Consider the following 14306-nt stretch of genomic DNA (forward strand, 5'->3'; position numbering starts at 1 on the left):
TTCCCAGAAGTGTTATTGCTGGGTCATATGAAAACTCAATTTCTAGTTTTTGAAGGAATGACCATATTGTTTTCCAAAAAAGACTGGATCAGTCGGCATTCCCACCGACAATGAAAGAGAGTCCCTTTCTCTCCACATCCGTGCCAGCACTGGTTGTTCTTGTCCTTTTTGGTGTATGCCAGCCTCTGTAGTGTGAGATGATATCTCATTGTTGTTTTGATTTGCATCTCCCTGATGATTAGTGATACAGAGCATTTTTTCATGTGCCTTTTGGCCATTTGTATATCTTTTGAGGAAGCTTCTGTTCATTTCTTCTCCCCATATTTTGATGGGGTTGGAGGATTTTTTCTTAAATAATTCTACTAATGTCTTGTATATCCTGGATATTAACCCCTTATTAGACAGGTCACTTGATCACTTGATCTCTTGACATCCCGTTACTCATCGATTTGCTCAAGCAGGCGCCAATAATGTCTACATTCATCCCGTTGGCATGCTAGTGTAGCCCAATGGTGTCTGCTCACTCCAGGGACACGAAGAGCCTTAAACCATTCCTTCAGGGTCTTGATGAAGAAGTCTGACCATCTCATAGGTGGGCGGCCATGCGATCTTTTGAAGTCCTGTGGAATCTAGTCAGTAATGACTCTAGTTCAGTGTGCGTCTCCAAATCTCATCACATGTCCAGCCCATCTGATTTTCAACACCTTGGCAAATGAGACAGCATCCCTGATTCTCGATTGTTAACAGAGGTCAGAACTCCGGATTCATTCTCTCACTTGAGTGAAGCGTAATACTTCAAGCAAAGCTCTTTAGATTCCTCTTTGGGAGACCCAAATAGTGTTCTCATCCTGTTTTCGTAGGGCCCAGGTCTCTGAGGCTTATGTTAGTGCAAGGAGAACAGTGGAGTTGAAGAGATGTGCCTGGAGCCGGAGGTTCTTCGTCCTCTTAAGTATTTCTTCAATGCTCTTAAAGGCGTTTCATGCCAATCTCTTCCTCCTGCGCAACTCAGGTGCCAGGTTGTTCGTCATGTTGAGTTTTCGACATAGGTACACATAACTGCTGCATTCAGAGGTGTTCATTCTGTTAAGAGTGAATGGAATGTCAGGAATGAGTTTGTTTCTCATGAACACTGTCTTCATGAGATTCAGCTGCAGTCCGACCTTTCCACAACCATGGTCGAAGTTGGCCAGCATTTGTGCTGCTTGGCTAATGTTTGGTGTCATTAGAACGATGTCATCAGCAAAGTGGAGGTGGTGTAGTTGCCGACCTTCTATCTTCACTCCCATTCCTTCCCATTCCAGTTGTTGCATGACGTTCTTGAAGGTGGAACTGAAGAGTTTCAGTGAAATAGTATCACCCTGCCGAATCCCTCTCTTTACATCGAAGATCACTTCCTTGTAGAATGGTGAGATACTGGTAGTGAATTCGTAATACAGTTCACAGAGGATCTATCCTGATGTCTTGAGTTTGAATGTCCTATTTGGTTAGGGCTTTGATGACCATTAGTCTCAACAGAATCAAAGGCCTTCTTTAAATCAATGAATGTTAGACAGAGTGGCATCTTGAACTCCTGAGAAACCTCAATGAGCTTGGTTACTGTGTGGATATGGTCGATTGCACTGAATCCTTTTCGGAACCCGGCTTGCTCTCATGGTTTTCCTTCATCTAGTGTTCTGCCTATCCTATTTACTATTAAACGGGTATTGAGTAAGTATTTCCCATTCAGTGGGCTCTCTGTATTCAGTGTGACCACTCTTTCTTTTGAGGTGCAGAAACTTCTTAGTTTAATGAAATCCCATTTGTTTATGTTTGTTTCCACTTGCTTGGTCAGTGGTGTTTCATCCTTAAGGATGCTTTTAGCTTCAATGTCATGGAGGATTCTGTCTACATTTTCCTCTATGTACCTTATGGATTCATGTCTGATATTGAGGTCTTTAATCCACTTTGATCTGACTTTTGTGCCTGGCAGAGGTTAGACAGATGTCAGAATTCATTTTTTTGCAGATAGCTGTCCAGTTTTCTCAGCATCATTTGTTGAAGAGGCTTTCCTTTTCCACTTCACATTTCTGGCTCCTTTATCAAAGATTAAGTGATCAGCTCTGCTCCATTGATCTCCGGGTCTGCTTCTGGTCAATACCATGCTGTTTTAATTACTACTGCTTTGTGGTACAGTTTGAAGTTGGGGAAGGTGATGCCACCCATCTTTTCCCCAAGGGTTGTTTTCATAGCTACCATTCTAAAATATAAAATGAAATGCTGAAATTAATCAAATGATCCAGAGAAGGCAGGGAAGAATGAGCGGTAGCAAAAACAAAAACAAAAACAAAAAAAACACAAGGAGACAAACAGAAGACAATAATAAAATGGTAGATTGTATCCAGCCTTACCAACAATTGCATTATGTATTACTGATTCACACACACCAATTTAAAATTAGAAATTATAAAATTGGATAAAAGAGAAAGACATGGGGCCAGGTGTTAACAAGCCTGAGCATAGCCGCAGCTTGAGACATGCAGAGACAGGACAGATTTTTCAAGTTTTTATTCACCCACACCGAAACTCACTTATACAAGGGACTCCGCACTGAGGGTTCACAAGCTGGGACCACTCCTTAGGCTTGGATCCTGCAACACGAGGCTGACTCTTTTATACATTTTACTACCAAGACAAAACGTATGTCCATAATTTTTCTGTCTAGGCAAAGCAGATGCACAGAAGCAAACCAACTGGTTAATCAGCTAATCCTGCCTTTTCATTGCAGGTTACAATTTTTTCTTGCTTTTTGCTTTTTGGTCACACCCAGTGATGCTTAGGGGTTACTCCTGGCTCTGCACTCAGGAATTACTCCTGGCAGTGCTGGGAGACCATATGGGATGCCGGGGATTGAACCTGGGTCAACTGTGTGCGAGGCATGCCCTACCCGCTGTACTATTGCTCCAGCCCCAAAAGTTACCAATTAAGCATTGTTTCAAACCATGTCATAGGGCAGAGGTTAGTCAAACATCTATATATCTTGAGTCATTACCTCCTTATTTATGGTTTGGCACTGAAATCTGCAAGTCACTGCCCTTTGGTTTTTTCCTCATTAATTTTTAAACTTACTACCTTTACATACAAAATGAATTCTAGTTTCAAAATGGAGCCACAGTGCTCTTGTTATCTTTCACCAGGGAGATGACAAATTGCTGGAGTTCAGGCTTTGCATGCATGAGACTGGGTTCAATCTCTGATACTTCAGGGTCCCTTGAACACTTCCAGCGGTGACCTTGGAGCACTGCACTGATAGTAGTCTCTGTGCACTGCTGTGTGTGGATCAAAAAGCAAACAAGACTGAACTACAATAAGATCCAACTTTGTGCTATGTACAAGAAACCCTCGTTAAGTATAATGATACAGGGAAGTTAAAGACAAAAGTATGAGAAAATATACATGGCAAGTACAAATGAAAGAAAGCTGCAGTAACAATTCCATTATCAAGGTACACTTCACAGCAAAGAAAATGATCAAGGATATTGTGGCCAGGGATGTGGCTCAGCAGTAGAACACTTACCTGGCAAGTATGAGGACCTGGGTTTCCATGCTCCAAATTTCCAGGAATATTACATTCATTATACAATGAGAGAAGGTGAAATTAATCATGACAAAATTTCTAAATATGTACGCACTTAGTACTAGAACTCTAAAATAAATGAAGCCAATATAGATAGAATAAAAGTGTCCTGGTCAATTAGCAGTGGTGAACAAGTTCAAAGTGCTGGAAGACTTTAATCAGAAGACTTTGATCTCTGCACTTCATGACTGAAGCATTACCAGGTATAGCCTGCTGTGCCCTGACCACTGCCCAAGGATCATCCCTGCAAGCTTCAAAAAATAAAGATGAACTAGATCGAAAATAAAGTTGGAATTCTAACATTCCTCTGTAGTAGAAGTTTGACCCTATGATAATAAACTGTAGGATAACACTGTTCTGTCCTTCCTGCATAACCTCAGGAATAGTTGCTAGTTTATTCCACTGAGGAAAAGAGAAAAACACCTTAAGAGGTATCTTGCCCTTGAGCAGTCAGGAAGGGCTTTCTTATGTTGATTTGGCTACCTGACTGGGTGGAGTGTCAGCCCAGACTAGAGGGGAGCTGGAGAAGGAGAGAGCAGGGCTGAAAGATGGACCACAGGGAGACTAGCTAGGGGAACATGTGCTTGAGAGAACCTAGGCCCTCCATAACATAAGGTTCTTCTATGGGATAAACTTCCTTGTAATAAACTGCCACTAAGATCAACCAGCCTGGCCCTCGTCTCTTCCTTCATTTGCCCTTGGCCAACAGCCATCCCGATGCAGGCCACACACAGCGGCTCTAGGGCACCAAACGCGGGCAGTGAGATAGAGCCGCCCAGAGAGCCCGCGAACACACAACCTTCTGCGTGCGTAGTTTTTTACAACTCATTTCTTCTTCCACTTCTTCTGTCTTGTGTGTAAGGCAAACCCCTACCTGCTGTATTATTGCTCCAGCCCCATAATTTTTCTAGCCTTTTAAGAATGAAAATGAGGGGCTGGAGTGATAGTACAGTGGATAGGGCGTTTGCCTTGCATGCAGCCAACCCAGGTTTGATTCCCAGCATCCTTTGTGGTACCACCGAGTAGCCGAGTACTGACAGGAGTAATTCCTGAGTGCAAAGCCAGTAGTAACCCCTGTGCATCTTCGGGTGTGACCCAAAAAGAAAATAAATAAATAAAAATGAGTCAATTCTGTTCAATTTTTTTGCTTTCATGATTTACTTAGGGCAGGAGCGATAGCACAGCGGTAGGGTGTTCGCCTTACAAGCGGCCAACATGGCCGACCCGAGTTTGATTCCTCCGCCCCTCTCGGAGAGCCCCGCAAGCTGCTGAGAGTATCTCGCCTGCATGGCAGGGCCTGGCAAGCTCCCCGTGATGTATTCAATATGCCAAACATAGTAACAACAAAATCTCCAATGGAGATGTTACTGGGCCCGCTCGAGCAAATCGATGAACAACGGGAGGGCCTTTACCTTTTACCTTTATGATTTAGTTATACTTAAGTGATTAAGTTTAAGTTTAGAGATTTCTTCCTGAATTTTTATTTTAGAAATAGCTCTACAGAAGAGTTTCAAAAATAGTAGTTTCTAGTAATCAGCCCCCCAATGTTAACACTTTTCATAACCATGATGTTTATTAAAACTAGAAAATTAGTTGATTCAAATAATGATATAATTACAAACTTTAGATTTTATGCTTTTTACATTGTGACTTATTTGGGGGGTTGTAGATTCAGTATCCCACATTGCATTTATTTTTGTCTCCCTGGTGACCTCAAACTGTGACAATATGTCATTCTTTCACATCCTGAACACTAGATTGCTACTCATTTTGCAGAATATTGCTCAATTTTGTTTTCTTGTTTGTTTGTTTTGTTTCATGATTAAATTGAGGTGATTTTTTTTATTTGGGTCACACCAAATTGGCGATGCACAGGGGTTACTCCTGGTTCTGCACTCAGGAATCACTCCTGGTGGTGCTCACGGGACCATCTGGGATGCTGGGAATGGAACCCGGGTTGGCCACGTGCAAGGCAAACGCCCTACCCTCTGTGCTAGTGCTCCAGCCCGTGATTTTTCTTTTTAGTCAAGAATTCCAGGAAACTAATGGCTAAAGTGGCACTTAAAATAGCATTCTTCCTGTGTTTGAGAATCGCCTTTGATTTTGCTTTGCTGGCAGGGACCTAGCGGGTTCTCTGGGTTTCCCACAACTCCTGTTCTTCGCGGTGAGCCCACGCCTTCACCCACTCCCAGGGTAAATGAGTGGTGGGAGTGTGTAGATTCATCATTTCTTTGGTGCACATCAGTGTTACTTTTAAATTTTATCTTACGTGCATACATAAAGCTGAGAAGTCCATTTTCTAGACGGTTAAGTTGATTTTTGTGTTGCTTTCACCCTGACACTGGTTTCTGAAATCCATCTTTAACAGTCTTAAATGTAACAAATGATGTGCATTTTCAGCTTCTAAGTAAAGACTGTTATTGAATGAACGTGCAGTTTAACATTTTAATTAAGAACATCATCACATGGAATGACTTTTGTACACGATGCAGTAAATAAAATTAAGGCTCTATGATAATATCTCCCAAGTGCAGGTTGACATAAAAACTGGAATTGTTGTCCCGAGGTAGTGCAGGTTTAGAGAACACTCTGCATAGCGCTGCAGGCACCTGTACCTGTCCGGGTGCCCAAGACCCTTGAGCTGACACGGACCAATTTGTCTGAGTACCCGGAAGTGGTCGCAGGGTTTCTTAGCATGGCTTGGGTGTTCCACCCTTATCAATAGAGAAGCCAGAGCAATAGAGGCAAGCGGGTAGAGTGCTCGCCTTGCACGCGGCCGACTGGGGTTTGATCTTCATAAGGTCCCACAGCACCGCCAGAAGCGATGCCTGAGTACAGAGCCAGAGTTATCCCCTGCGCTTTGCGGTGTGACCTCCAAATTAAAAAAAAAAACAAAAATGGTAAATGGGGAAAAAAAGTTGCACTCGCTGCTCTGGGCAGCTGTGCTGGCGAGACGCGCGGGGTCCCGGAGCGCGGAGCTGGATGCAGAGTCGGAGCGCGGAGCTGGATGCAGAGTCGGAGCGCGGGGACGCGCTCTCGGTCCGCCTGGGGATCCCGAGCTCGGGCACGCGCACATCCGGCGCGCGCGCTGCGTCCCAACATGGCGCCGCCCGCGTCGCGGGTGAGTGCAGGCGCTACTCCGGCCTCTCGGCCTGCGGCTTCCCGCCCGGCGTGATCGGTGAGTGTGTGGAGTCTCCCGGCGGGGGCTGGGCGCGTCGCGGGCGCGGCCGGGGCTGTGGATCCCGAGCCGCTTCTTCCGCTCGGGGTGGGTCCCTCTCCGCGCCCGCTCGGCCGCAGCACTGCATGGCGCAGGTGGGTCGTGCCCGTTGCCATCAGTCCGCGATCTGTATGGTTTCCAAACGTGCTGGAGTCACACCGGCAACCCAAAACTTAATTGGGATTAATCACCGTCCCCCTTCTCTCCCCCGAAATGTCCTTATTCTTGGCTAGTGAGATTTCGGTTGTTTGAAAGTTGGGCTCTTTAAGGTCACTTTTCTTTGTTTGGGTGCTCAAGGGCTGCCCCGCGCTCTGCTGCGGCCAGACACGCGGGATTTAAGAGAGGTCACTGGCGCGCCAACCTGTTAAGTCGGCCTCCCGGACCCCTCCCAAGGGCTGGCTGAGTCTCGCGCAGAGATACAAAGAGAGATCAAACACAGAAGCAGAGTTTATTCTTACTCACGTAAGGGATGGTGCTGCGGGTTCACAAGCCCCAAAAGACTTGGAACCCTGAGCATTGGCAAGGCAGACAATATATATTCTTTCCCAGGCTGATACAACAGTTTATCCAAACGGGACACAATTCGTCCTTACACATGGTGGTTGTATTTCAGTTTTATCTAGGTACAACAGATACCGATGCAGGTTGCCACATGTTCCTTTTCTTACCTTACACGGGACAGAATCTGGTGGTTAGAACTTATGGGCCACCCATCTTTGCATTATCTTCAGGGAGACATTTGTTAGAATGAGGCAACGATCTTGGGTGAAGTCTGTCTCTGTTGAGCTTAAGAGGAGGCCAGAGGAGCCACTCATTTAAAAATTGCTGCATTTTTGTCTCATATTCAAAATGGCTTCACTACTGCCTCACATTTCCCTCTCTTTGATGACCAACTTGAGTTGGTCATCAGACCCAGTTGTCCTCGTACTCTGGGCATTCTGATTCTCCCAAGAGTAAATACCACTGCTGAACTACCATAACCTTAATGCTGTCTAATCTGTCAGTTACAAACTTAGCCAACCTATTAAAAGTGCCTGGTCCAAAAACTAGCACCTTAAGAGCAAGCACAGAGGACCTTTATCTGCAGCGAGCAGCCCTGTTATCCAAGGGGACCAGTTAAAAAGAGATTCATACTAATTTATTTCATTCACAGTTCTTATCTTAGACTATGCTGGATGATTCCTGAGTTATTAGCATAAAACCAGCACCTCTCTCCTAGTGCCATACACAAGCCTGCTTGTTTTGGAAAGAGGGGATCCAGCCCTCTCCTTTTCTGGAGGGCAACCTCAGCTGGTATATCTAAAGAATGCTCCAAATGTCTCACATTTGATGCGAGTGTTGCTAAGTTGATTTACTCAGTTTACTCAGCTTCTTCCAATTCTGATATGCCTTTACTAGGGTGGCTGTTCCTAAAGCCACGATCACTGCAATTCCCAGACGGACAGCTATCAGAATGAGTACAGGGACCTGTTTCTGCCTGAAGAGCTCTAAATGCTGCTGCCCACCTTCACCCGAGTATGTTACATCTGGGGCATTATGTGTGCTAAGATGCCCACAGATGGGGGCTGGTCTTTGCCCACTATTAGTGAGGAAATTTTGCATGGGCTAAGGCCAAAGGTGCAGGCAAACTAAGAGCCTTCTGGGGCCGCCAGTAGATAGGGAGTCTGTTCATCATTGTTTGGACAAGACATGGATATTCCATCAACTTCCCTCAAACTGGGACCCTTCCAAGGTATACTTCTCTGAAAGGAAACATGTTCCTGCCCCCTGAAGGTCTCCTAAGGTAAGTTGGGGTTGTTCACCCCATGTACACCTGGGCAGGTAGAATCCTTGAACACTGCTCACCAGGGAAAGATTTCTTATTTCCCCTGAGGTATTACCCAGGGGTGTCTCAATCCTAACCCCATGTAGATGGGTGGCTCAGGTTTCACATACAACCAGCAGTACCTAGCTATTTCAGGGGCAGTTTGGTTAAACAGCTGATGAATCGAGTCCAACTCTTTTAGACTTGAGCTCTCTTTTACCCCTGTCCCCTCCTCTGCTTCTGATGGGGTAGTCTTGGTGGGGGCTGCAGTGGTTACTGAATTGATGAAAGTTGCAGCTTCCACGTCTCAGGGCCTATGACCAGGTCAGGGTGCCTGGGCTTGCCCAATTATAATTCTTGTAGGGGTGCCAATGGGCTGGTGGGGTTGGGCGACCCTCTTTTATAGGGTAAATAACACTCTGGGGTCCCGGCTGCTAATACATACCCTGATTCTTCCAGTATTTCCCCATATCAGTCAGCAGTCAACTATGAATTTCCTGTTACAGTTAGTACCATAGATTTCATGACCCTGCAGTGCAGTTCTTTTTACCAGCATCTCTCCTTAGATCTATCTCTTGGCTGCTATGCTTCCAGGGAGCTTCAGAAACACAGTCTTGAGAGACACAGTAAGTCTTCCTTCCCTCACCCCCTGAGGCAAACATAAAACTGAGTGCCTGCAAGGGCCTTTTCCAATCTCTTTTCCACACCTGTATGGAGCCATTAACCTGTTTTGTCATTACTAGCTATGGCAAAGTCAGTCACACAAATCAAACTGTGAGTGGGGATGCCTACTGTAGTCACTTTGCCAACAAATCCCCCATCAGTGGTGTGACTGAGAGTCCAGGTGTAGTGTTGAAGTAGGTTTGAAAGTATCCTCCCCTCCCACAGACTCACAGCCAGCAGACTCAGAAATGGTGGCAGGATCCAGGTGACTGCTGTTCCCAGGTCTCATGGCATCCTTTGGGGCTGAGTTGGAGGCCAGCTTAAGTTTCAGTGGGTCCTGTGGATCTGGGCAGGAGATTATCCACCTCCGAGTGTTGGATGGAGCAGCTGCCTACTTAAGTGAGTTCAATAGATCCACGGCCACAGTCCGTTCACCTTACCGACAGTAGGAGTAATAAATGACAGCATAAGGACCCTTCCATCAGGGCTTCAAATTACAAGCCCCATGTCTCTGTACCAGGACCCAGTCACCAGGGTTCACGGTGTTAGGACTTGGCTGGTCTGCTGTCTTTTTTGCCTTGGTTGCATTTTTCACATTCTTCAGTTCTGTAGAACTGGCTAGCTGCTGGAGCGACCTAGTGATCTCAGAGGGTTTAGTTAACAGGACTTCCAGGAGAGTTACAGGCAACAGTGGGAAAGGTCTGTCATGTTCAACAGGGGAAGGGTTTTCCAGGTACGGGGAGCACAGGACCCACAGCAGGGCAGAAGGAAGGTGCATCACCCACCTTTGCCAGTTTCAAGGGTTAATTTAGCCCACACTGCCTTTAGGGTCCGATTCACTCTTTCCACTTGTGTTGAGCTCCGTGGTCTCTCTGTACAATGTAATTTTCAATCTATCCCTAAAGCTTTTGCCACTTGCTGTAAAAACAGCAAAGGCCAGACCATTATCTGGGCCTATGGTGAGGGGAATTCCCCACCTGGGCACAATTTTTTCTAAGATTTTCTTGCTTACCACTTTTTTAAAAAATTTTTTAAATTTTTATTAGTGAAACACCATGAGGTACAGTTGTAGACTTACAAATTTTTGTGCTTGGGTTTCAGTTATACAATGATCAAATACCCATCCCTCCACCAGTGCCCATTTTCCACCACCAAGGATCCCAGTATCCCTCACACCCCCCATCCCTCCCATCCCACCCTGCCTCTGTGGCAGGGCATTCCCTTTTGTTCTCTCTCTCCTTTTGGGTGTTGTTGGTTTGCAAAAGAGTCATTGAGTGGCAATCAATGTTTGGTCTATAGTCTACTTTCAGCATGCTTCTCCCATCCTGGGAGGATCCTCCCAACACCCTTTCTTGGTGCTCCCTTCTCTATCTGAGCTGCCTTTCCCCCTAGCATGTGTGGCTCGCCTCCAAGCCATGGAGTAAACCTCCTGGTACTAATCTCGGCTATTCTTGGGGGTTAGTCTCCTATTTTGTTACTTTATGTTCCTCAGATGAATGCAATCTTTCTATGTCTATCCCTCTCTGACTCATTTCACTTTTGCCCCCTCAGTCCTGGTGGGAAAAACTTCAATCCAGAAAAAGTGTCAAACACTGACAGGTATTTATAACCATATTTCCCTTGCTTTACTTCCATAAGGTCCATCTCCCAGTGCCTCTGGCCTCCTGTCCCCTCTCCTGGTTTAACTCCTACATGGACTCAGTGTTCACCAGTTGGCAGGTTCTCACCCTGATGTACTCCTTAAGCCATCTCTGTTAGTTCTGAGATAATAAAAAATATCCCCATTGGTTCATCCAGTTTATTAGCTTTCAAGTTTGTGCTCCACTGTAAATCCCTCACCAGCCTCTCCCCCATCTTCCTAGATGAAAGGACTCTACCAGATTCAAGCCTCTGCCATTCCCCTGCTTCTCTCAGCCTGTCCTGCCTCTCCTCTTCCTCCTTACTGTGTATTGTATACGAGGGCAACTGGGGACCTGGGAAGGCAAGAAAGTGTCTGTCAGGACTGCTGGGCGGGCTGTTTCATCAGCCTTCTGGTTTCTCATGGCCTTGAAGGATTTTCCTTTCTGATGTCCAATGCAGTGCATTGCAGCTACTTTCTTCAGGTCCTAAACTGCTTTATTAGAGTCAGAACCAGGGGCTGGAAAGATAGTACAGTGAGTAGGGTGTTTGCCTTGCATGTGGCTGAACCGGGTTCAATTCCCAGAATCCCATATGGTCCCCTGAGCACCGCCAGGAGTAATTCCTGAGTGCATGAGCCAGGAGTAATCCCTGTGCATCGCCGGGTATGACCCAAAAAGCAAAAAAAAAAAAAAAAAAAAAGTCAGAACCAGTTCTTTGTGCTGAATCTCCTTCCCAGCTGGAGTTAAGAAACTTTGCTCCTTGTACAGTGCTCCATGGACATGTAGTGTGGCAAAAGCATACCAATTATCAGTATAGATGTTTACTCTCTTACATTCTGCCAGCTCCAGCACCTTAGTCAAGACTATCAGTTCAGTCTTCTGGGCAGATATATTTGGCACCAGCTTTTCACTACAGAGAACACTATCAGTGGTATATGACACACCCACTCTACTCGTTCCCTCTCCTTTATGGATGCTGCCATCTGAATAGAGAGTTCTTTTGGGGTCCTTTAGAGGCATGTCAGTCAGGTCTAGTCAGCTGCTGTAGGCTTGGAGATTACTTCACAGCAGTCATGCAGAAGTGGCCCTGGGTCTCGGGGTCTCCCTTGGGCAATAGTGGCTGGGTTTAGGCCAGTGGCCACACTCAGCATTCCTCTGGACTGATCCAGGAGCAGGGCCTGGTATCGTGTAAATTGGGTTTTGTGATCCACCCGTGGAGGCTCCCACAACAGCCCTTCCAGGGCGTGAGTTGTCACCACTTCCACTTGTTGCCCTAAATGACAATTTGTTGGCTTCAAGGACAGACTACGCCACTATCTGTGGCTATGATTCTCAGGCATTTAGGCCACCAGCTGCCACTGGGTCCAGACCTTTGGACAGATAGGCAGTGAGTTTGTGCCAGGGCCCAAGCCTCTGGGCAAGCACTTCCCGACTTATGCCAAGTCTCTCATCCACATGCAGCCTGAATGGTTTATCTGTGTGTGGTATTGTCAGTGCCAGGGCAGACACCAGGGTCCTTTTTGGCATCCCAACTGCCTCTATTGCCTTGGGAGTCATCTGCTAGTCCTTCTCCCTCCATCTTTAAGGTTTCAAACAGGGACCTCTCCAATTCAGTATAGCCTGGGATCCATAAATGGCAACCCACTGCTCCCGGGAACTCCCATGCCTGTCTTTGGGTCTAGGGGACAGATTGCTGCTGAATTCCCTGGATCTGAATCTCAGATAGCTTTCGCTTCCTCTGCATCAGTCTATAACCCAGATATGTTACCTCTTGTTGGCACAGCTGCGCTTTCTTGGCTGGTATCCTGTCATGGAGGTCACCATCCCACAATGACCTGAGGGTTCCCTGGTGTGTTTGGGACTGATCCGTGTGTCCCTGCACAGCCGATGTTGGACAAAGAAATGGGGACCACTTGGTTGGTATGTAATCAGTGCCTGTTATTCAAGTCTCACAGCAGTTAGTTATAGAGAAATTGTAACGGGTTGGAGGTAGCAATTACATATAGGTGTGGTTGAACATTATCGCAAACAATGAACAGATGTAAAACCCCTCCTTCAAGGTACGTTCTAGAAGAATCACCCAAGGATAGAATCTTTTAGAGGCTTAGCACTCTAGATCCCTACTAGGATATCTGCCCAAGAGTAGAATTCCATCTAAGGATGTATTGCTTTCTTCTTTCCTTACTAGTAATCCACTTAAATAGTCATCTTAAATTTACTGCTTAATAATATTTCTAGTCATTTTATATGGACACAGTAAGAGATATATTAAGTATAAAGGGTGGCTCTCCTGGGACCATCTCCCTATATATCCCAGATCACAGTCCTCAGGCCAGATTAGTCCTTCCTAACCCCAGAAGGGTCCTACTTCAATCATTACTTTTTGGGTCATATCAGAGTTTGTTTTATGACTGTGCTCTTAACTTATTATACTTCTTATGGTGCTTAGCCTTTCCCTTTTTGATGCCACGGTAGCTTGCAGCTTGCCCTGAGTCCATCCTCATCCTTCGCTTGAGCTCCCCCTCCCCACTTTTGGGGTGTTAGAAACTAAGGGAACTGAGGCTTAAGTGAGGAAAATATGAGGAATGCTCAGGAGTAAATATTATTCAGAGTCAATAAACTCCCAATTTACAAAAGCATAGCATTACTGTCTTCCTCTGTCTGTACAAAAAGGACATTGCACTAAAATAAACTATGCAAAGGACATAGGGAAAGAGAAAAGCAATATTTCACTTACGTATACAAAATCCAGAGCCCTAAGAAGAATTTGACTTTACAAGTTACAGAAGCAGAGCACAAAGAAGAGGTTATAGATAAGCACAGAAGATTGGGAGTGCCTGATATAGTACTGGGTGTGCCTCCGGAGCACTGTGATGGGTATAAATCAATAAACCTGAGCTCCTTGTAAGAAGCATGGTGGGGAGAGAGGACAAACCAAAGGTAAACCTAAAATGCTTGGAACTATAATCCAACAACCCTGTAGCCTTTTTCATCCAGTAATTTAAGCCACATCCTGGATGTCACTCTCACACATTGCAGCTTCAGGGCTGGCTAGTAGCAGATCGTCCACATACTGCAACAGCTGAGAATCCAGATGCTGGGACAGAAAGGCCTCCAGTCTGTAGCTGGAGCTTCCCCAAAGGGGGTTGGTCATTTCTTAAAGCCCTGAGGGAGTCTGGTCCGTGTGAGCTGATTGTCCGTGTCAGTATCGAGCTCTGTCCACAGGTGAAAGCAAATGGAATGACTGACCTGAGCAAGGGGAGTGGGGACACAGAAGAAAATAATCTTTCAAGTCTAACAGTATAGACCTTGAGAGTTGGAGATAGAAGACTCTAATTTTGTTTATTTATTTATTTATTCATTTATTAAGAGTATATGGGTTTGGCACCA

At 45.7% G+C, this 14306-nt stretch overlaps 1 protein-coding gene across 1 annotated transcript in view; it reads left to right on the plus strand.

Moving 5' to 3' along the window:
* The first annotated feature begins 6701 nt into the window (after window positions 1-6701).
* ZNF329 (zinc finger protein 329) overlaps window positions 6702-14306 on the plus strand; it is a 28622-nt gene continuing 21017 nt past the window's right edge. The window contains exon 1 of the mRNA XM_056136373.1: window positions 6702-6791. The gene's annotated coding sequence lies outside the window, so the exon portion shown is untranslated. The remainder of the gene's footprint in view (window positions 6792-14306) is intronic.

The sequence above is a fragment of the Sorex fumeus genome, unplaced genomic scaffold, assembly GCF_029834395.1.
Source record: "Sorex fumeus unplaced genomic scaffold, SorFum_2.1 ptg000122l, whole genome shotgun sequence".
Classification (NCBI taxonomy): Eukaryota; Metazoa; Chordata; class Mammalia; order Eulipotyphla; family Soricidae; genus Sorex; species Sorex fumeus.